Consider the following 25,663-nt stretch of genomic DNA (forward strand, 5'->3'; position numbering starts at 1 on the left):
TGGAGGCCTCCACTTCAGGTAGTAAGGATCAACTAGAACCAAGGATGGATCCTTCAATGCTCACTACCTTTCTAGAGACATGCATGAAACTACTACATGACAACAACACACTAAAAGGACTACAGGAACTTATCACTAGGTGTGCTAGGTCAGGTGAACCGTGTGTATTCCGGAAATGTGGAAAGCATACATTGTGAATAGGAAGGGAAATGAGATTGACTACACAAATCGGAGAGTACAAAATGGATCAAGTAATTCTAGATCTCAGATCAGACATGAATGTACTACCAAATAAAACATGGGAATGAATGGGTAGACCTTCATTATAATGGTATCCTACTAAATTGCGAATGGCGAACTAGCAGAAGATCCTACGGATGGGAAGATTGCAAGGGATAATAGTAGACATCGAAGGTACGAGTGTACTGGTAGATGTCAAAGTGATAAAGATTGTCGATGAAAAAAATCACTATCTTGTGCTACTGGGAATATATTGAGCCACTGATATGAATGGAATAATAAATCTAAAGAAGCACAAACTGATTTTTGAGAAAAAGTCACTACGCATAGTGGTACCTTTAGACCTTGCAGAAGGATCGCACTATATAGAACCGATGCACGACGATGATAGTGATGACGATCTCGACTGTATCTACAAGATAATTTCTCGAGAGAAGGATTGGGTGAATCCAACTGCAGATGGTATGATTTCGTGGGAGCGCGAAAGCTCCTGCACTTCGGATTTGGATGAAGAAATAGAACAATGGAAGAATCGGTTACATGGGGTAACCACGATAAATTGCAACATGATGATAACATCACTGTGCTACGTGATAATTGAGGTGAGGAACCTGCCTAAGTATGATGGGTTAATAGTGGTGGATGAATTCCTAGACAAATTTGAAAGAGAAGTGCCGGAACAATAGAGTTTTGATGCTCTAAAATGGGCACTGCGTGCTATGCCTACAAGGTGGTGGGGTACGCATCAGAGAAGCTTTGGGGACTGGCACGAATATAGAAAGATGATGCTTTTATGATTTGGGAAGCCTTAGATGAGGATGGAAGCAAGGCATGATGAACATAGTAGCCTGCATGCCCACCTTTCCAGATGGATACAGGCATATGGTATGCAGCTCGCACAAATGCACACCGCTCTCACGGTCGAAAATAGGAACAACAAGCAGAAGCAGGAAAGATGAAGTGCACCAAATACTATCCATGGGAAGCCTTTGACAAGGTGTACAAAGTGCTAAACAGGTTCCACCATGTGAAATACACTGATTGGGACCTTTGCGTACTAGCAGTTCAATGGGCCTATAAGACCATGTGCAAAACCCTAACCGCGAGAGCAGTTCTAAAGTTGAAGTATGAAACAGGGGTTAAAATCCCTATGGAGCATGTGAATATGAGTCTGTGCGTAACAACACCTATACATACAACGATCCACATAGACCGGAACAAAGAAATCACACAGCTACGTGAAGCAGAACATATAAGACTTTAGGAAGAAATTCAACGGGGAAAATTTAGACTTCACGAACTTGAAAAAAGGCCAGGCAGGACTAAGCGAGAAAAGCGCTTTAATGGACGTAGAGGTCAAAGGGCTGGAAAACGAACTAAAGGAAGAATTTCTCATCAATAAACCAAGGATGGCAAGGTAAGGTTCGTATGATCATTCTGACGAATTGGAGGACTCTTTTTGAGAATTGGTTAGTCTACTACCATGGCTGGGACTGTATATCGCTAAACGCAGTAACCAAGGTAGCGCATTACAAATAGTAGAGTATTTGGTGCCAATCACCACAATGGTAGATGAGGATTCTCCACGAACCATGCTAGAGGATGGGGAGCCCCGCACAGGTGGTACAACCACTTGACTAGCCATGGGAAGGACAGTCTTAGTGCTCCAAGTAGTTGAAAGGGAGCGCGGGACTATAAAATATCCTACCTGGAAGCTGCACGATATTAGACATATGCGTAGAATCAGAATGTCATAGGGTCTATGTCTGTGCATTCAGGGCTACGTTGCCACGTGATTGGCTAGGAGCTAACCATTGGTGTCACTATTCATGACCGGATGTCCGATTTGAGGCCAAATGGAGTGGGCGGCGGGGATTTAAGATGCAAGTTGTGGGCAAGATTTGGGAAAATTTGCCACCAAGAAAGCATTAATGGCCCAAAATTGGGGGGAATGGTTGAATTCAAATCTGAAAGGTGCTATAAAACTCACAAGGCTAGCCAACAAAGAACACTTGGTCATTTGATAATTAAGCAGTTGAGCAGAGCACAGAGTGTTGAGAGCCAAGCGATAATTGAGCCCCTAAGTTCGCGAGAGATAGAATACAATCTAGAGATGATGAAAACCACTAAGGATGGGTTGGGAATCGAAGAGGTAACTGCCGACGAGGCCACCCAGACCCAAAATATGGGGGATATCCTAGAAGGTGTCGGGGTGGTGACAGAAATCCCCAAATCACTATGAAAACCACAGCCCAAGAAAGATAAATAGGTAATGGGTCCAGTATGCATGTTCCTAAGGAATTGTGTCACACCACAATATCCATGGAAGAGAAGGGGAAACTAGTCACAATAGAAACCAACGAGGAAGAAGAAGACTTGCAGGCCCTGATTGTCACAGCAGAAGAAGAAGAAGACATGGAGGAGCATATCCAACCGTTGTGCTCTGCAATAAAACTACTAGTGTATGTCCCTCCATGAAAATGGAAAGCCAAAGTATCGAAGGACTTGGACGAAATGAAAAGCTCTCTCTAGACCCCACTCCTCCCTGACGGTATTATATTTGAGGGCATGCACCTAGGCCGCATGCCAACCATGAAATTTGAAGACTGGGACCTCATTGACAGCGAGAAGCTCCCGCACCTAAAGACCAGGAACTTAGTGAAGCAGAACACCAAGGGGGTAGTGATAACTTTAGAATCACAAAAATGGTTGCGTGGTATGGAAAAGGGCAAGTTGCTACACTTGTTATGGATACCACATTTCCACCAAATGCCCATCACCATTTTCATCATCATGTGGTTGCTCTGCTTGGTGCATGATGGGTATCTATGGCTCGAGGAGCCTATTCCCATCATGATAGACCTCATTCACCATATCTCTCAGCTCCCTTATAAGGGAAAGGACCCAGTGACTATAGCCAGAAATGCTAGAAATTTGGCTCTTGTAGAAGCCGTGAAGGCAAAGTATAAGCTGGAGAAAAAAAAGAGGGGCTACACCATCTCCAGCATCAAGGACAAGGGTATGCACATAACAACTCAACTCCTGGCTCATAAAATTATGAGAAAATATCACGCTGATGAGGTATCAATGCTGGTGGTCACGCTGGCCAAGCAGTGGGAAAAGGGGGCCTAGTTCAACTGAGCTGAATTCCTCTTCGGGGAATTTTTGATAAACTATTGCGAAGCCCATGAGCAGGGTAAGACCTTCCACTACGCGTGGATTCTCTTATCCATATTGCTGGTAGCAAGAGAACTGTCAGAGGATAGTCAGTTCCCCAGCATTGATAGAGAGTTACCAGAGGTCGCGAAGTACACTTCGCCCTAGGCCACCAAGGACGTGAAACAGATTCGTGACACAAAAATTTCCTGGGTGCTCATGGAGGTGAGCATCCAGATTTAGATCAATAGGAGGTCACCATGTCACCTACAGTGCACAATAGTCTGCAGAGTTTTGCAGACATCAAAGCTGATATGCACAAAATCTATATCAGGGCACGAAAGGATACAATGAAGAAGTGGATGAAGCTACCATTTGTAGCCACTAACGATGTGATTTTTTTGTATTGGAAACATGGCCTCCTGAATGATGTGCTCCAGACATAGCAGAACTCGAGAAGGTGAAAGCCCAGAAGAAAAAGGATGATGTTAAGCTACGCGTCACTCAGTTCGCAGAGAAAAGGTGAAATGAAAAAGCAACAGCTGAGGTAAGGGCATCACACGAAGAGGCACAGAAGGTTGTGGGATAGAAGAAGGTCATAGAAGAAGTAACAACAACACAGGCAGCAGAGGCAACAATAACATAGGCAGACAAGGGCCAAGAAACTTCCTCAGGGTAGGAGGCAGAGGAAATAGAAATGGCAAAAGGGAGCATGGACCCAAGGGTCGTGTCCACACAGTTAAAGTGGTTGCATATCGCAGAGAGATCGGGCCCAAGGAAGAAGTTCAAGGCCTCAAATTTGGCCATTGACTCAATCACCTTAACCAAAGGTGATCTCCATGACATCCGTGAGATAGTTCACGATGTCTCAAGAAAAGCACTTTAGGAATTCATGTAGGAGCATCAGCTTGTGTTGGGGACCCTTAGGGCACAACTGTAGGAGTTACATGTGTGACCCCCTCAGGAAGGCACGCTGTCCACACATGTCGCAGCAAGAACTTCAACAATAGAAAAAATACTACGCTCAAGGATGGAAAACACAATAGTGTTGCCAGAGGGAGTGCTAGTATCATCCAATGCGATGGACTGGCTGTCACTGAGCATGATGAAAGACCTTGGCCTTAACTTGGATGCCCTTCCCTAGGAAATACTATATTAGTTACAAGATGGGATAACAACGGAGCTGTGGGCTAGGGAGATAATAAGCAGAAAATTAACATAGAAAAACTCAGCTTGTAGCGTGCCAAGTTGGTGTCACAAAATCAACATTTGGTGCACACAGTAGATGACACTTGTTGACACATCTCAGAGCTCACCATTGTAGCAGATCTACCAGTAGAAGTGCAGATCCATTGTTTGGAAAGTGGAGTCCATGACGCTAGAGAAGAGATGACAAGGGTGTAGCTAAAGCTGAATCTCTAGATTACTGAGTTGCAGTTGAAGGCGTAGCCTTCCAGTCCCCTGGAAATCAGAGAATAGCGCACCAGATCTATTGCAGTAGGATTGAAAGATATTGGAGGTGCAGTGCGTGACTGTATGAGTATGTTGAAATAGGCACTGGAGCTCCTCATGACTTTGCAGGAGGATCCCAACATCCAACAGCTGGAGATAGAGGCACGCGAACTCCAGGAGAAGTATGACAACATCAGAGGGACTGCGCAGACAGTAGTCCTCACTCAGTGGCTTGGGAGGATGGAGCAAGCCAAGGCACTAAAGGAGCAGGTGGACATGGCGTGCCATAAGGATGTAGTTCTCAAAGAGTGCGTCCAACCATGGATTGACATGGACTTCATAATCATGAAAAATATTGAAGGGGAGCTCACGCACATTCAAGGGATGCATGCGCAGATGAAGGGCGGCACAATGGAAACAGAGGCCTCAAAAGAAAACATGCAATAGGTTCAACAAGTAGCGGCTCAGTGCGCTGTGGACACCAGGACTGTTCGGGACCAGTTGGAGGGACTCCACACCAAGATCGCCCCGCTGACAGAGTGACTCAAGGGCGAGTCACAATGTTTGTGTTGGGGGCTTGTTGGGAATGGAATCCCCCCACCACATCTTTTGGGGCTCAAAGCCTAGGTTTTGAGTAATATTATTCTAAAGCCCTGCGAATTGCAGGTGCGGAACATATGATAGAGTCGTAGGGTTGTCCAAACTAAGTTTGAATGTAATCTCTGCCTACCCATGGTCCGCGGACCATGGGATTGTATAAATAGAGCAAGGCTCTAAGTTGTAAAGAGATCATATGAGGATAGGAAGATAGAATAGAATGGATAAAATGAGATAGCGAAGCATAGAAAAATAATCGAAGTGTGTCTTGGGTCGCAGTAGTAGGAAGAGGCTTTGCAGTTGAATGCACAGAGGCCTAGTAGAGTCTCTAGCTGAGTGCGCAGACCCATGCAGTTGAGTGCACAGGATAGAGTTGAGTCTGTAATCAGATAAAATATTAATAAAGAAAGGTTGTTACAAATTATGTGCATCTATTCTGAGTTATTACATGTTTGATCTCAATTGCAATTATACTCTTTATTTACTGCGCACACTTATATGAATTGTGAATATTGTTATGTATAATGAAAAGCATACAAATAAGCTAAGTAAATCAACTAATATCAGGCTACTGGTAATGACTAGGGTAATAACATTGTTTGGCCCCTAAGTAGGACTGCGTGAAGGTAGTATCACAGGCTATGAGGTATGGGTAAGTGTTACACGGAAAAGTGTCTATGCAGAACTGCTAATCCCACTAAGGTGTGGCAGCTACCTTAGAAACAAACAAAGTAAAGCTACTTTCATTTTTCCTTTATGAAATATAGATGAGAGAAGAACGAAGGAGACCAACCTCTATCTTGCGCTTGGCTCCTAGTTCGATTCCTCTCTCTTCTGATAGTCCTTTGCTACTTGCTTCCTTGTACGCCTAGCTTCGCAGAGTACCTATAGAATCAAAGTAGCATAACACTATACAAGAACATGGATCTATAATCATAAACAATTTAGGATCATATGTAAATTGACCATACAAATGCATAAAACATAAATGACACAAGAGTATGGAGGAAAACTTGAATAGCTTTTATTGATAATCAAGAAAGAGCCAAGGGAGTTACAACCAGTTGTTCTAACCCAGCATCATCCTCTCAGCAAGTAAGCCCTTCTTCACCTCATACAAAGCTTAGATCACCCAACACTATGATGTTGTCTCAAGAAACCAACAGCAATTCCTTACAAGATGCAAAATTCCAGCCTTTGGATCTCTGGGATGAGGGATCCATATATAGATATCTGCAAGGGAGATGAGTTAGCTGGTGATTTGATTAATGTATTCCCTCTGATAGTTCTTGCTTCCACTTGGAGATTGATCATATCTTACTCATCCTTGGTCGAATTCAGAGAGGCAAGTGTCATAGGAGAAGTTTCTGGAAGATTCCATGCCTCTCCACCTCGCGGAATGACACTGCCATTTGATACTTCTCGCCCATCACACCCCATAGAAGGGATTTTTGAAATGAAATCCACCCACAAAGTGTACTTAGGTGAGATGCAATGCACTTTGCCTATGGAGCAGGTGAAATGATCCTGTTTTGACCAGTTCTGAGTGGTTTTTCATGGAGAACTTCTGGGAGAAGATGTAATCAGTTGACCTTGCCCCTTTAGGGGTTAGAACAACACTCTTAGGGACTTAGGATCCCTTGGTTTATGGACATTTTATGCTTGGGGTTGTAGTGCCCAAAATGTCTATAACACTTTCCCCCTAAAGCATGAGGTCGTTAATCCTTTTTGATGTCGGGTGAAATGATTTATTATGAGGATCCGAAGTTCTTTCAAGCTGGGAGGAGACCTGTAATAAGATACAATAAAATACATTATCTTCATATTTTTTTCATGATCTAGCTGAGGTAGGCATTCCGATGCTCAGATTTATAAATTCATTTTCATGTACATAGGACAGACAATCGTCCAAGTGTAGACTGATGATTCTGGTAGAGTCATCATCCCTTTGATTGGATGATTATTTGTGCAGCAATGATGTACATTTGATGTCTTTATTTCCCTGAATATATATCGCAGCCCGGATGGATGAAACTAGATCCGGGGTCTTCAATCTCGTTCGATATTCACTTGAAGTACAAGTCTATCCATGTGAGAGTTGTTCTGGGGTCGAACATGGAAAGACATCGCCTGATTACTAGCCAATGATGTAAGTTGTTAACAGGCGCGAGACGAATCACTGATAATGATAATGACGTTCAAGGTACTGTAGTACAATTCACATGGTGTGAATAAAGGACTTGGCATCAAACGCCACGCAAAATCTTTCAGTCGAAGGCCATTGATGTAAGCCTATCGCCAGAAGTGAGAAACTTGCCATTGAGGCATGCAAGCTTCAAAGTACTGAACGGGGTGTTCCTAGATCGACTTCTTGGATAATGAGCTGATGTCGACAAGAAGCGATCTGTCATAGGAGGGCCTTAATGAATCCCACATCAATGACACAGAATGGAGCAAATGATTTTAATGGAGGTGAAAACGATCTGGTGATATAAGGTTCAGGGTGGCGGTCATGAAAGAATGGAGCGTAAATGTATTGTAGCGGGTGAGACACAGGTGAATTCTCTGAATGACTTCTCTTGAACATATCGGCGACACTGACGTGATGGATTGGTAGCATTAACCCCAAATGTGGATGGTGTGATGGGACCATGGTGATGTGACCGGTGAATGAAACAACCCAACCCGACTTGGATGCGGAGTGAAAGTGTCATGTTCAAGAGCGACTTGCTACCAACAAAGTTTCTTCAAGTTTTCTTCCCAATTTTTCCCTATTCATTGCTGACTAGTAACTCTTTATTTTTGTCAAGCTTGAGGAGGATAACATATGCTTGTTCTATAATTTGCCCTTTGGGCAAACCCATCTCTATGTTTTAATCAGCCTAGCAATAGTGAAACTTGTTCTTGTCTGCTATGGACAAGTTTGTCACTATTAGGTTTTAACGAGTTTAACGACAAAGATAACTCGGTCCTTTTCAATTTTAGAGAGTCTGAAAAGGGACGTAAAGAAAACTCCAAAATTCCTTTTTCGTCATCTAATCCCTTAAGTCCGAAAAATTATAAACAATACAGAAGGGATGAATTTTTGATACTTTTAACGAGCCGAACAAAACAAGCGCTCGATCTTTTTGTGTAATAATCCCTCAGGTCTAAAAAAATTAAAATCTAAATGAGGGATAACACTTCTGGTCCCTTTAACGAGCTGGAGAGGCCAATGGCTCGGCAACCTTTTCATATTTTATGAGTCAGTTGGAAAGAGATTAAAGAAGACTCGTTTTTTGAGGAATGAGTGATAAAATTGGGTAGCAGCTGATTCCAGGTAAGGTTTGGAATTTTCCAATCATGGCAGTGTTACAAGGATGGCTAGTGGGATCACTCTTCGCAGCTGTTCCTCAAAAAGGGGTAAACAATCAAATGGAGGTGAATGATCGGCCAATACAGAGTGGAGGTGATGATGAGAACACAACCAAGGCTTTAAAGGCTTAAGTACTACATTCACGATGGTTATTTATCGGGAAATAGTTCATTTTTTAATGAGCTTAAACGCGGGGAGAAACATTTGCTCATGACTTATGTTTATTTTCTAACGAGCTTGAACTATGTGCTAAAACTGCTCGATACAATGGTCATTTCTTGACTTTACCATAAATAGCTTCATTCTTTCAAATATTGTACTACATTTTCAATTGCTTCATCAAACTAGTTAGAAATGAACAATATATTCTTGAAAAATGAGTTAGAACACCAATATTTTACTCAAATTACGTAAAAAGTAATTTAAAAGTGATTTTACCTCTCATTTTACCATTTCATTTGAACTTTGGCTTGTTGGAGCTTTGGAGGTGCTTTTCCCCCTTGATTTTCATCAGCTGATTTCGGGAGATTCTGTGGACGATTCTCGGCGCCGTATGGACCAGGTAGGAGCTAAACCTAAGCTCTTTCATTTCATGCCTTCCATTTTGCATTCTAAGCTTGATCCCTAGTTTTTCTGAGCCTCTGGGGTTTGAGAAACTCGCCCTGGCTTCAGCGCACCCCTTGTGTATCGAAAGGTGTGTTGGATGTTAGCCTGTTTACTGACCAACTAACATGCAACGCACCCAGAACACTACTGTAGGTGCGATGGGAGAAAGGAAGGAAATTTATGCACAATTGTTGATGGAAATTTTGCCTGTTTCTCACCAAATCAGGATCTAACTCTTCTCTTATTTGTTTTCAGAGATTTTTTGAGCAAGATGACTATTACATGGCGAGAACATGAGCATGAAGAAGAGGACATGCTTGCTTTACATGATTTGGTTACAGTAAATGCATTGCGGAACTGTGGCTTGCTGAAGTTTTTCTGCATTTATAGAATGAGACAAAAAATCAACTTGCTGTAGTATTTTCTCGATGCTTGGGATCCTACCAGCCAGGTGTTCTAGATTAGGGGCAAATCCATCCCCTTAACTGTAGTGGACATCTATTTCTTGACCGGCTTATCGAGGCGAGGTGCCCCCATCTCTTTATCAGGTTTGGCCCGAGGAGGTGAATCTCTGAGAGATTATGTTCGCAGGTATTGTAGAGAGGGATCTCAGCCGAGTAAAGATGGCAAGATCATCATCCGTGATGTCACTGACAGGTCCCTGAGGACTATTATGTTTACTTTTGGTAGAATAGCTGGTGGTGCGGCTCTTCATGTAGCCAATCGATCTTATATGCAGTATGCCTTGGAATGTCTCCAACCGAAGGTGTTCAACTAGTGCAACGTAGTACTCCTTGTGATGAAAGAATAGTTGACCAAGGTGAAGAGTGGGAGGTTGAAGAAATTTGGATATGGTTCTATCTTGATCTCCTTTTCCTTTGAAAATATATCACTGATGCAGCCGCAGTATATTGCACTCGATTTACCTTCACCGATTGAACCACGTATGTAGAGATGGGTCAACCATATGTCTAGACATGCTGGTTAGTCTCAGATTTCCTTTTCTGATACCTTCTTTGGGTGGTTTGATCGTTAGGAGATGGTTTATTCCGAGTATCCATATGCTGGTATGGACTTCCGGGGCGAGCCAGATTTAGTACTGCCGGCTGGCGAACAGTGGGGTGCCATTGGTAAATTTTTTGACCACATTCCTGCCTATCATTTTTCTTTTATAATGTCCTTGTGCTTTATCCTATCAAGACTAATCAAAACTCATGTGTTCATGCAGATGTCGGTCCTGTTCGGCCAGTAGTACGCCTGAGAGTACCAGCTGCCATCCTAGCAGGAGAGGCTGTTGGAAGGGCTATCCTTCGCGACCTCGATGTGGCCGAGACTCTCACAACATTATAGGACTAGGTCGAGGGCCTCACTCTCGATATTCCAGATGTGACGACTAACGAGTTTCCTTTGAGGTTGTAGCAGCATACTACTGGTGTGCCAAGATGATGGACTAGGCTCTTACGCATGATCGCACAGGCTATGACTTGCTATCACGAGCATCATTAGACTAGGGTGCCCCCTAGCGTTTTGATTTTTGGGTCATTTGACCAATTTTGTCTTGGTTACAAAACATTATGTGTAAACCATAAACAATTATATATGTGTTTTTATTTTTGGAGTTTTATTATGGTTAAGTTACATGATCCAAACACAAATATTGATGGGATGCTTCCTTTTATAAATGTTGCAAATGTCTATCTAACACATAATTTTCCAATGAGTTAGTTAATGTGTTTAGGCTTCTGGAAATATGATGATATTGAATAAAATCAAATTTCCTTTCCAAAATCTTAACCCTTAGGAACATGCGATAAATAGTTGGATTTCGGACATAGTAGATACCAGTGAGTTGTAGTATGACAAGTTGTGAGTCTAGCCTGACAAGCAGTTGGCGTATACCATGTGTGATGGCATCAGAGAGAATTTCTATCAATGCGCTATATTTAGTGATGTTATTCGTTGATCGACCAATACATGCCCCTCTGAAACTTACTAACTCGCCGCTTGGATAAAAAATGGCCCAGGCCGCGGAAGATAGGTTCCGTGAGCTACGACTCGCTCCGTCAACATATCCAACACATGACTCCAATAGGTTTGACATTTGCAATAAATGTAAAAAGTGGATTACTTGACGAAAACAAAAACTATAGCGAAAACAAAAACATAACAAAAGCATATAGGTTACTATACTGAATCATGCATAGTAATGCTTAAGGTACAACCCATTACGAGGTTGCGCCAGTGGAATCCCGTCATAATCCATTAACTCGTAGGCTCCTTTTGCTAATACTTGCTTAACAATATAAGGGCCCATCCATAAGGACTTGAATTTACTTGCCCCCAATTTATCGGATTCTTGGTCATAAAGCAAGACCAAGTCACCTTTTGAGAAGACATGGGGTTTGACATTCTTGTCGAACTGCACCTTGACTCATTTCTTATGGGCTTCGTTAGCCAAAGTGGCATCACGACGGGTTTCATCCAATTGGATTAGTTCCAAGAAATGAGCTTCCTCTTTTGAAGTTCTGGGGAGAAGGTCAATTGCGAGTCTTAGGGATGAGATTTCACACTGGATTGGTAAGACTGCTTCTAGGCCATACACCAGTTAGAAAGGTGTAAACCCGGTTGCATTCCTTACTGATGTTCAGTAAGCCCATAAGGCTGAGTACAAGATTAGGTGCCAACTTCTTTTTTGAGCTCCAATCATCCTTTGCAGCATACGCTTCAGGACCTTGTTGATTGCTTCAACTTGTCTGTTGGCTTGCGAGTAATATGAAGTAGAGCTGTCGTGAGACAACCCTAATTTGGCAGCTAATTCGACCATCATGTGATTGCGAAAATGCAATCCATGATATGTGACTATAGCTTGTGGGACACCGAATTTGGTGACTACATGATTGAAAAAGAAGAGGGCAGTTGCTTCACCAGTGTTATCTTATGTAGGCATCGCCTCGGCCCATTTGGTAAAATAGTCAACTGCAACTATGATATACCCATGCCCCCCGGTCGAGGTGGGGTTACATGTCATGAAATTGATGCCCCATTTGGCGAATGGCCCAACAACAACTATTGGCTGCAAAGGTGTGGGTGGTCTTCTGGTTTTGCTATCAAAAATTTGACAGGCATGGCAACTTCTGACTGCAGTTATGCAATGTTTGAACATTGTTGGCCAGAAGTATCCTGCTTGTAAAATTTTTTGTGCTGTAGCGTAACCGGATTGATGCCCCCCACACGCACCTGAATGACAATCATTCAGGACTTTTTCGGCCTCCTCATGGGTGAGGCACCTCCGTAGAACTATATCGACACCACGACGGTAAAGTGTATCACCGACAATCATGTAGTCTTTTGATTGGTATCGAATACGTTTTTTTTCGAAGCGAGAGGTATTGGGCCTATATTTTTGGGTTTGGAGATAAATGATTATATCTCCATACCACAGATTGCTTGAAGATATCAGAAATTTTTTTTCGTCCACGATCGTTTCTTCGGATGTTTCATCGTTGGACGACGATGGGAGATCGCATAATAATTCTGCGAAAACCAGAGCTTTCTTTAACTTGGATTTTTACAAATTCCATATCAAACTCTTGTAGAATTGCTATCCATTTTGAATATTTTCCCCCTAGTAACTGTCGTGACAATATATAAGTCATGGGGTTGCAATCTGATAGAATGGTAGTTTTTCAAAAGAGGACATAGTGTCGAAATCTCTGTATTGCTTGAACAGCTGCGAGCGCTAGCTTTTCAACATAAGAATATTTTCTTTCTGTATCATTTAAGTTCTTACTTAAATAATATATAGGATGTTCAATTCCATTTTCCTCTTGAACTAAAACCATTGCGATGGTTGTATCCGCTGCAGCCAGATACAGGTTAAAGTCTTTTTGATAATCAGGAGCATACATTAATGATGCTTTCATTAGGGATTCTTTTAAAGCATCAAAGGAAGCTTGCGCAACCTGATCCCAGACAAAGGATACTTCCTTTTTCAAAAGACGCGCATAACCTTTAGCAAGTTCGACGTAATTTGGAATGAACCTCCTCAGAAAGTTTGCTTTCCTTGGAGTTTCTAAATCTGAAGCAAATTCGAAGGTGGAGGAAAATTTATGATTGCCTGAACCTTACATGGGTCGAGACGAATCCCGTCTTTTGAGACTACAAAGCCAAGTAAACGACTAGAACTGACACAAAATACACATTTGTGTGAATTGAGTCGTATTTTGTAGTGTCGACAATGTAGAAATATCGCTCTTAAATGCTGCGGATGATCAGTCCGCTTTCGTGAATGAGCTGGAAGGTCGTCGAGGTACGGTTGAACGATGTTCTTGATGTCATGGATTGCCCTTTGTAATTTTTCCCCTGCATTCTTTAAACCAAAGGGTAATTTTCGATATGCGAATGTGCCCCATGGACAAATAAATGCAGTCTTTGACTGGTCCTGTGGGCGGATATTTATTTGATTATAACCGGAGAATCCATCCATAAATGAAAAGATTTCACATCCGGCGCATTCATCAATTATCTGGTCAATGTAGGGTGTAGGATAGTTGTCTTTTGGACAAGCTTGATTTACATCCCTATAATCAACGCACACTCTAATCACTCCTTGTTTTTTCATAACAGGAACAATATTCGATACCCAATCGATTAGAGGAATCGGGTAAATGAAACCTGCATGGAGAATTTTTTCAACTTCTGCCTTGATGGCAGTGGCTTTCTTGGGGTGCACCTATCGTAGCCGTTGTTGTACTGGTTTGACATCTGGATACATCTTGATTTCGTGTTCAACGATACTCAATTCAATGCCTGGAATTTCATTATATGGCCAAGCAAAGACATCTATGAATTCGCGAAAAAGAGCGTTATATATTTCCAATTCTGAAGGAGAACAACATTTGCCAACATAAATATTCTCTACAACATCTGTTTTGGCCGAGATATTTATGGCCATAGTCTCTTGAATATTGGACAAGTTTTGCTCAGAATCCACCATGTTTACATTTTTTGATAGAAAATAAAAAACTGAAGGATGATAAAGGTCATCAGGAGTATTTTCTTCGCAATCCGGAAGAAAGGAACGATGGTGGTAATCTTCCCATGGTACCCCTTCAATTACCATTGATTGAACAATTCCTTCGTAAGTGACATGCACTCATGACCAAGGACATGAAGGGGTGCCATATTCCTTAGACCTATCTATCCAAACGCTTGATGAGCATTGATTTGGGTTTGCCTCCCATGCTAGGACCATTGATTGCTACAATATTTTTGTTGGGCTTGGAGGCAAAACTTGCGCATGATCCATGTCGATATCGTTTTCTAAGATATTTTTAGTTGAAGATATCATATTGTAGGTTCCTACCGACGCTACTTCCGCCAAATTGATTGGAGGTGGAAGGGAAAAAGTTCCCATTAATATAGGGTATTTTAGTAGGCATACTTTGATATTTTGAAGCAAATGGGGGCTTCCATGGATCATTGGAATGCTTCCCGTAACTTGAGAACCATTGGGGAGGAAGTTTTTTTTATTGACGATTGTAATCCCTCCTTGAAAGGGAAATGCAATCTTCCTAAAATAGGTCGATACAACAGCAGCCATAGCATATATCCATGGTCTTCCCAATAGGATGTTGTAATTGAGATTTCCGTCGATTACCTCAACATCTATTTCTACTGTTTTCCCTCCTAGTTTAACCTTCAAGTTACTTAGAATACCATATGGAGTATATGTTCATCCGTCAAATTCTTTTAATGTCATCGAAGATCGCGACAAGGTCAGAGATCCTAAAGTTTTCCAGCAACTCATCAACATAATACATGTAGATGCCCCCTCATCAATAATTGTTCGATGAACAATTTTGTTGAGGGCTTTCACTTGAACGAGGAAAGCTAGTTGAGCTGGTAACTTAGGAGCATATCCGTTATGGTCAAAGGATACAAGATTGGAATCCTTTAGGTCTATCCCACTGATGGATTATAATAAAGCTTGGTTTTGGGATGGGAAATTTTGTGGTACCATAAGTGTCGACATAGCAGACGGAGATTGGGCCAGACCCTCTACTATATTATAATTCTATGATACTTTGGCACGAGGATTAAATGTTGATTTGTGTACTACTCCCTTTTGTGGCTTTATCATTGGTTTAGGAACGATGGGTGGCACAACTTCGGTCAAAGTTGTTGAGTCGTCATTTTGTTACAGGGAAAAGTGTCTATGCAGAACTGCTAATCCCACTAAGGTGTGGTAGCGACCTTAGAAACGAACAAAATAAAGCTACTTCCATTTTTCCTTTATGAAATATAGATGAGAGAAGAACAAAGGAGACCAACCTCTGTCTTACGCTTGGCTCCTATTTCAATTCCTCTCTCTTCTGATAGTCCTTTGCTACTTGCTTCCTTGTACGCCTAGCTTCGTAGAGTACCTGTAGAATCAAAGTAGCATAACACTATACAAGAGCATGGATCTATAATCATAAGCAATTTAGGATCAGATGTAAATTGACCATACAAATGCATAAAACATAAATGACACAAGAGTGTGGAGGAAAAATTCAATAGCTTTTATTGATAATCAAGAAAGAGCCAAGGGAGTTACAACCAGTTGTTCTGACCCAGCATCATCCTCTTAGCAAGTAAGCCCTTCTTCACCTCATACAAAGCTTAGATCACCCAAAACTATGATGTTGTCTCAAGAAACCAACAACAATTCCTTACAAGATGCAAAATTCCAGCCTCTGGATCTTTCGGATGAGGGATCCATATATAGATATCTGTAAAGGAGATGAGTCAGCTTGTGATTTGATTAGTGTCTTCCTTCTAATAGTTCTTGCTTCCACTTGGAGATTGATGATCTCTTACTCATCCTTGGTCGAATTTAGAGAGGCAAGTGTCACAGGAGAAGTTTCTGGAAGATTCCATGCCTCTCCACCTCGCGGAATGACACTGCCATTTGTCACTTCTTTCCCATCACACCCCATAGAAGGGCTTTTTGAAATGAAACGCACCCACAGAGTGTACTTAGGTGAGATTCAACGCACTTTGCCTATGGAGCAGGTGAAATGATCGTGTTTTGACCAGTTCTGAGTGGTTTTTCATGGAGAACTTCTGGGAGAAGTTGTAATCAGTTGACCTTGTCCCTTTAGGGGTTAGGACAACACTCTTAGGGACTTAGGAGCCTTTGGTTTATGGACATTTTATGCTTGGGGTTACAGTGCCCAAAAATGTCTATAATAGTAAGCATGCGTATCGATGTTCTCACAGGGTTGAACCGTGGACCACTACAAACCATCATACATCTCCAAGGTGCAGAAATCTAGTTCTAACACCCTCCCATACTTTCAGGTGAGACCTCAGTCTGCGGTCTGCAGACTATTGCCAAAAGGGCCAGTAGTACTGGGATTTGTTTGGCTAAATCACCTCTGAACCTAGGTGAGGCTCCACAAGCCAAAATCAACATTATAAAATAAGTTGGTATTTTCAAGACCTAATGTCTTCTACAAGGGAAAATGTGAAGAAGTGGGAGGTAGGAGTAAAGAACAACCAAGGAGAGGTCTGACTTATTGAAGCTTATCTTATCCAAATATATGAAACTTATGAAACTTGTGTAGGTTTTCCTAATTTTGAAATTTCTCGCTATGATTTTGATGATAGTAACAAAAGAATGTCTTTGCTATGTAAGATCATTTAACCATTTTGCTTCATAATCTCTCTCTCACAGGGGCTTACCTCTAGAGAAACCTTTAGTTAAACATCAATTTCTGCATCTCCAAATGAGGCATGAACAAATCTTGAAGCAAATTGGGGTTGCATGAGTAAAAGTGAAAGCCCTAGAGTATCATTTTGTTTCTGTCTATTTCTAATCCTTGGCACTGAATAAAATGATTCCAGAAAAGAATTAGGACCAAATAGCTGGCCTTCAACATGTTTTTGTATGGTTTATCTATATTCTAAAATACAACAATGAATTCATATTGATCTTCTGGAAACATAGAAAACATAACACCACACTTCACTAGATTAGTAAATTTCCAAATATGAAGGTAGATATTTCTCATCGTAGTTTTAATTATGGTCCAAGTTCAATTTAAGTAGCATGTTAGTTTGAAATTTCTTATGTTGAGAGGCATTGTAGATTTGCTGTACTATTCTTTTGTTTTACAATATATTGTCATGCATCTCTGAAGGCCAGTTTCACTAATTCTATACTATCAGATATATGGAGGATAAAATGTTTCAGGAGGTCAAACAGGCATCTACATGACTTGAATAAATATATAAAGTATTTAATTTATTGTAAGTGAAGAGTTTCATAAGTTAGATGGCCGCCTTACAATAAGTTTCATATTTGGATACAAAATGTAGAATTGAGTAGATTTGAAGTTTCATAAGTTTCATAACTTATAATACATGACATCTTTTATGTGTCCTATTTAAAAAGTTATACCAATGCCCAATTTAGATTGGATTTCCAGTTCTCAATGAGGAAGGCGAGATGGTATTAGAACCATAAAGCATTTTGTACACCTAAGCCAAATCACTAAGATTTGGACAGATAATTGAATACTTAGTAAGGTGAAGAAATCTATCTTGGGGAAGCCAAAGGTAATGGGTGGAGAAGGGTGGAAGAGTTTCATTATCTACTAAGGAGGATGACTGATAACCAAGTTTTCTTGAAAGATTGAATCAACTCCAAAAACATGTCAAAAAGGATGGCTTTAGGTATTGGTCTGCAATTTTCTTAGAACTCAAGCATCAAGTGTCATGGGGGTTCAATGGTCATCTTATGCATTATGAATAAGCTCATAATCCCATGATCAATTAATATCAATAGGTTAAACCTTTGGAATAAAGAAGTGATTAAATATTTTGAAATCATTTATTTTACATGTTTAAGGGGAGGTATAATTTCCACTGATGTCTGTATTGATTTAGTCTTTGAAGCAACTTATCGCAATGGCAAGATTTAGACTTTGGCTCAGGCATCTAGATGATAAGTTATGAAAAAAATGAGGCATGCATTGAATTTGTCAGTAAAAATAGTAGCAAATATTGTGAGATAGTTCTTTTAGTAGGATTGTTCCTATTCATAGTTTTTCTCTTTTAACCAAATAAATCAAGGAAAACTACACTTCATAAAAATTATATGGCTTCGTTGTCACAAGAAGAGTCCAAAAGTGGTTATCGTAACTCTGTTCATACAACTACCAATTATATTCTATGAAAAGCATATTGGATAGTACTGTTTTATTCATTTGAATTCAAGGTAAAATTCATCAAAATTGCAAAAACGTATAAGAGATATCAATTTGTTATAAACAGTACATCTTCAGCTCCCCCTGCTGTCTCTTGTAAAAATTTTCATTTAGCTAGCCAACCTGTTATTTATCTAGCCAACCTGTTATGTCAAATTAAACTAACTCAACAAGAAATTTTCTAAATTGATCCTTAAATGTCAAAAAGAAATCATTGGAAGAATCAGTGTTAGCTAGACATTCCATCCTCTTCTTCTTGCTATGAGCCCTCTTTATTCCAGCACTAATGGAAGTGGTGGCTACAGCCTGATGATTGGTAACAAGAAGGGTACTGTCGTTATTTTCAATAGTATCATGGACTACCTTCATAGCCTTTTCTTTGTAGCTTCTTGATGAATTACAGAGGGATCAATGGCCATTAGGAGTTAATAGTAGAGCTAATAATAGTTCTCTTTCAATTTAATGAAAAAATCTCTAATCCACAAGGTGAAACCCAAGCAGGAACTACTAGAATAGTAACCACTATCACCAAAGCAACCTATCCTCTCATTTTTGGTTGACTCTTCCCCAACTTAAGGACTACATACCTTTGTCTTTCATGATCACTAGAGGCAGGTTCAAAGCCTTCTTCTTGATCTCATAGTCCTGGGCATTATTCTGGCCTTCAAGATTTAATTGTGGACTTGCTTCAAATGATCCAAGACACTTAAAAATGCCTTTGTTCAGGATGCCAAGCTAGAATAAGGCATTGGTATATTTTTATTTTTTAGCCATAAATTTGTTATTTCCACTCTATATTTAATAGGCCGTGAGGCTTGGTTCAATGTGGATATTTAAAGGGATTTGTACTACCATGGAAAATTCCCTCTAATTTTAAGAGGCAATGAAGCTTGGGTCAATTTGGATATTTAATGGGATTTCTATTACCAAGGACAATTTCTAGCTTGCCATATCCATTAAAAAAGGGGTAGAGGTCTATATTTCTGAGGTGAAAACATGTTGGGTTGATTGAAATCAGTGGATATCTTGATTCAAAGGTTTGTTGGGAGCGTGTCTCTCTTGATCCACATTTAAAACAACACATACACAACATTTCTTTGGGTTGTCGTAACAGATATATTACTACTGTGCAAAGTTTATTTCCAAACTATTTGAAAATAAACTCATGCTTGTCTAGTAGTTTGTATTTATTTGCTTGAATGAAAGTTTCACGTGTGCGTTGTGAGCAATAAATAGTCCATAATGCTTGGCAATATATTCCAGTTGTTCTTATGTGCAGTAGAACCATGCTATGTGAGTTTTAGCACTAAAATGTCTTATTATCTTGGGCATGAATAGATGAGTAGAACTGCATTCTAAATGGTTGATAAAATGGTGTGCATAAGTTATTCTTCACAATGTATGCCCACTTCAACAAAGAAAATTCAAATCTGGGTTTTCATAGGAATATTTGACATCCTGTTTAGTTTTCTCATTCAGAACCAAAAGTGGCAATTCCATAGTATGTCTAGAAATACTTGAAAGACCTACAATACTTTTTATTTAATTCAGATTAAGTGTGGCTGTTATCATCAATGGTCTTTGTCAACCTTTAGTCATTCACTGATTCTAAAATATTTAAAGAATAGTCACTTATAATTAATTCTCTGTTTCATGCTTCAACCCACTAGGATCAGGGTCTTTTCATAACGATTTCAATCTGTGGATAGTTTCAATGATTACTCTGTCAGATTCAAGAAACTAAATGCATGAATGCATTAAAGTGTTGGCTCTGAAATGTTGTTATTTCAAGATGAAACTTAGATTTCCTGTTTGTAAAGTTATTACATGCATTTCACATCTGAATAGATTGTACCTTATCACTTGGAATTACAACATAAGACAGTCTTGGTTTTGTCACTTAGGTTTCCAAGTAGTTTTCCTATGATATATATTATTGAATGTATGAAGAGACGATGTAAGAAAAGCATCTGGCAGATGTCTCGTTGAGAAATTTTTAGCAATTGATAGAGCCAAGTGTTGCATTTATAGGTAGTATAAGATACAAATAGAAACTTTACTTCCTTTTATGGTTATTACCATCAGGATATATTGCAAGAGTCTTGTTCAGGGAAGCCTCGCTTGTGGTGAGAAGATAAACCTTGAAAAGTGTTATCTGTTAGGTTGCACCAGGAAGAACTTAAAGACCTCATGGCCCAATGTATAGGGCACTAATCATTATTTTTTTCATAAGACCAGGAGTCAACAGGCACCTATTTACCTTTTCTCTATCCTCTCTCTATTCTTCTTCCTCAAATTTCACACCCTTATAAGGAATTGTATTAAATGTCACTAGTATGATGACCTTTTATAAAAGGCCTAGGTGACTTGGGACTCGATCGTTGAGTGAGTACACTCTAGAGTGTTTTTTCACCTAGCTAATTATTCTTTCTTTTCAACAATGAATAATTAACTGAGTTTTTTCAATCACCTACCTCGAAAGAGGGAGTGGTGGCTTTGATGATTCAGCCCCGGGCCTGTCCTAATGCCTAGAGTCGATGTATATTACCATACTAGGACATATCTAAAGTTTTTTGAAATTTGATTAGGTTTTGATATGATTTTTTAATTTATTAAAACTTCCAATAGAATGGGATTGTTAATTAAATTTTTCAATTTTTTTTTAAATAAGTGAGCCTAAAATATGTTGGGGCCTGGGGGCTTATAAGTACTTAAAAAATATGCTCTCCATGCCAACATTCTTCTAGAGTCCACTTTGAGGGTCAAAAGATGACTTATGGCCCCTCAAAATCCAATTTTCCTATTTTAGTGGTATAAAGTGGTGACAAAAATAAAAAAAAAATAATAAATGGCGGAAAAAATAAATATGTCACAAAGTGGAAATGATGTGGAAAAACAAAGTGAATTCAAAGAATAAGTTAATGACAACTTGGATAGCCACATAAGAGCGCCAAATCTGAGTTCCAAGTGGAGGGGTGAATTTGTGCTTACTACAGCAGTTTGGGGGGACCAAAGCCCACCAAATGTGGTCCATCTTCAGTTAGAAAGAGGGTCGAGTCCATCAAGTTGGGTGCTGGCAGTCAAAGGGTAGTCAAAATGGGAGTTAACCCCCCCATCTAGCCATGTGTTAACACATATCTAGCGACCATCTATGTTATGAAACCAACTCACAAAAAGATATAAAAGAAAGATCAACACCTTAGAATCAAACTCTTCAAGGGGGAAACCTCCTTTACATTACAAAAATGAACAATTATTGGATGAAAGAAATGACAAGACCTCCTTTCTATATATAGGAGCCTAAGGGGTTATAATAAAATAAGATCCGACATAAAAATAATAATGTAAGGGCACAACAATAACAATAGTGAGCTTCTATGGGGCAAAATAATAACAATATGGGGACTACATGGGCACAAAAATATAATAAGGAGGTTGTACTAATAACAATAAGGGGTTACACTAGTAGTATAGGGATCTAATATGCCCCTCTCCTTCAAAAAGTGTTGTCCTCAACACTTCAGTAGTTCTTGATTCTTCTGTATAAATTCTTGTCCTCTCATGTGGAATCTTCAGCAGGTAAGCTATCCCACTTGATGAGATACTCTGAAATTGATCTGTTTCATAGCTAACGATTTTTTGGTTTTGTGACTGCTTCAGGTTCTAATATGATTTTTCCTCCCTTGTTAAGTTCTCGCAAAACTGTTTGAACTGGGATATTTTGCAACTTTTGAATGAGTTCCCACTCCTTTGGGCATATGGATATCTGTAAGGCCTGATGTTTGGAGGAAGAATTCCTGGAATCAAATGAATAGCATGATCATGATCACGAATAGGTGGGAGGCATTTGGGAGTCTCAAATACCTTGGAATGATTGTCCAAAACGTTTTGGATATCTAGAGAAATACATGATTTCGATGTGGGATCCTCTAGTGAACATAATTGTGCAATTACGCCCCCATTATTCTTTATTTAGAAGCTTTATCATGTTGTTAGAGTTGATTACCTTTCCAGGTTTCCCTTCGATACCCATCAATTCAACTTCCTTTCCTTCCCAAAAAAATTTCAACAAAAAGTTCTTGAAAATTAAAAGCTATCGTACCCAAAGATTCTAGCCATTTGACTTCTAGTAAAAAATCAACACCACCCATTTGAATAGAAATCATTGGGCTATTCAATACATATCCTCCCATGGGTAGCTTGATATTATGGCACTTTCCAGAGAAATTTTTGGTTCCTCCACTTGCAGCCATCACTTGAAACTCTGGTGTTGGATATAGGAAGCAATTCAATTCCTTGGCTACCTTACAATGAATAAAATTATGGGTACTACCCAAATGAATCAACACTTTTACCTTTTTCTTCATGATATGTCCTTCTATCTTTATAATTTGAGGAGTGGTAATTTCATCCAATGCATTACAAGATATGGTCGGATTCATTTCTTGATGCTCAATGTGATCTTTCAATTCTTGAACATTTTTCTTCTTGATATGTCCTTCTATATTGATAGTTTGAGGAGTGGTAATTCCGACCAATGCATTACAAGATATGGACGGGTTCATTTCTTCTTTCTCGATGTGATCTTTCACTTCTTGAACCTTTTTCTTATTGATATGTCCTTCTATCATGAGAGTTTGAGGAGTGGTAATTATTTCCAATGCTTTACAAGATATGGTCAGATTCATTTCTTCTTTCTCTGGGGTGGGTTCCTGGTGTATATCCTCTTCTTTTGATGTTTCTTGATCCTTTTCCTCCTCCTCTTCATAATCTATGTAAAATAATTTCTTCTCATCACACTTATGACCTTTAGTGTATTTTCTATCACAATTGTAACAAAGCCCTTTTTCTCTTTTTTCTTCCAATTGTTGTGGTGTAAAACTTGTAGGTTGTGGAAGGCTAGGAGAAAAAACACTTCCATAATTATAGTCGTGAGTGGTGGGACTCATTGTTTCCATAATTTCACTTTCAATTTTTCTTGCCAACCTGAATGCCTTCTTCGATGAATTAGGTTCCCAGAGACGAACCTCGTGTTGAATGTTATCCTTTAAAGTCCCTATGAAGACATCAACCATTTTCTTCTCTAGAATATCATTTGCCCTTATATTGAATTTTTGGAAGTCCTCAATGTTCTCTTCCATTGAACCATTTTGTTTGATATTTATCAATTTGCTAAAGAAGGTGTTTCTCTTTGTATCCTCATAATGTGCTATCATTTCCTTGGTGAAAATTGACCACGTAACAAGTGGTTTACGAGAACAAAGCCATTTATACCATAAAAATTGATTCACTTCTAAATAATTAGATGCAATATGTACCTTTTGTAACAATGGTACACCATGTAGATAAAAATTTTTCTCCATCTATAGTATCCAATTTACTCTATCCTTGCCATCAAACTTCCTCATTCCGCTTTTTCTTGATTTTAGGAGCTTGATCTTGAAACCACTATAACTTTGTAATGTTTGATCTTCCATCTTTGAAATCATGGCCTTCAGTAGCCCTTTATGTCCTCTTTCCAATGCCACTAGTCTGATATAAATTGGATTCTCCAAGAAAGAGTTATGCACAATCTCCTAAGATCAACTAATTATATACCTTTTTCAAAAGAGTGAACTTGTATGAAGTTCCATGTGTCACTGTTTTTACCTTTGGATCTAAGAAATATACACAGAAAATTATAGCCCATCCTCTTTCTCTGACTTCTGATGAGATTTCAATCTAATTCTCATAGAGATAGTTATGACGATTTTCCTGAGGTCACATGTTTGGGATGTAATTCGGGAGCCCGCAGAAACCCTAAATGTCTTAGCTTGTATCTCCGAAAATGTAGTGAAACAAGATCTAAAATTTACGTCCAAGCTTCCACACAATTTGGAATCAAATGGGATTTTATTTCAGAGTCTAAACCATCATAGAAAACATATTATAGTGAACATTCCATGATGACCTGTTTGAGATGAAATTCTGGAGCTTGTGAAAACCCTAACTTCCTTAGATCATATATCCTAAAATATAGCAAGCCATGATCTGAAATTTGGTCCCGAGGTTCAGTGTCATTTCTTATCAAATGAGTTGTCATCTTGTCTTGTGAAACACCGTAGAAAAAAATTATAGAAAAAATTCCATGATGACCTGTTTGGAGCAGAAAAACCCTAGAATCCAAACCTTTGATACCAAATGTTAGGAAACAAGCTCACAAAAAGATAGAAAAGATATATGAATGCCTTAGAAATCAGACTCTTCGAGGGGGAAACCTCCTTTACATTATAGAAATGAGCAATTCTTTGATGATACAAATAACAAGGCCTCCTTTCTATATATAGGAGTCTAAGGGGTCATAATATAATCAGATTCGACATAACAATAATAATGTAAGGGCATAATAATAACAATAGTGAGCTTCTATGGGGCACAATAATAAACTTATGGGGACTAGATGGGCACAAAAATATAATAAAGGGGTTGTACTAATAACAATAAAGGGTTACACTAGTAGTATAGGGACCTAACATTCTATTATAGCCCACGCAGGTTAGACAAGATCCTCCATGCACAAGCTTGTACATATGTCATTTATTGGAGGATCATTCATAGTAGTTAAGCATAGGTTTTGAGGGAGTTTGTCTCCCACTCTCTACACTCAACTCATATGTGGCTAGTATCTATGTAAATGCACATATCTCAAGAAGAATATGCTACCAGAAGAGGAGATGCTACAACAATTTCACTTCACACTTGGAAAGCCCTTGTGCCACATGGAGAATTCAACCCTCATTAGGATTTCCACCGCTATGACACTTGTTGGATCACTTCTTCATTGGGATTTTCTCCCAAATATGCATAAATAAACCCAAAGAGCTCTCATTCTCTCATGGTTCGGAAGCTAATGCTTGGGTATATGTTATGATTTTATTATTGAACATGCTAATAAAGAAAAGTATTTGAAGGTTTTATCTTGGCATGATGTTGGTGATATTTTCTTGATGCAAGGTACATTTGT

At 39.5% G+C, this 25,663-nt stretch overlaps 1 pseudogene; it reads left to right on the plus strand.

Annotated features, from left to right (window-relative positions):
• LOC149217793 (eukaryotic translation initiation factor 3 subunit A-like) overlaps nt 1-25,663 on the plus strand; it is a 109,279-nt pseudogene that overhangs the window by 19,126 nt on the left and 64,490 nt on the right.

This window comes from Pinus tabuliformis, chromosome 1_1, assembly GCF_031772625.1.
Source record: "Pinus tabuliformis cultivar Carrire ecotype Pingquan chromosome 1_1, CPIR1, whole genome shotgun sequence".
Classification (NCBI taxonomy): Eukaryota; Viridiplantae; Streptophyta; class Pinopsida; order Pinales; family Pinaceae; genus Pinus; species Pinus tabuliformis.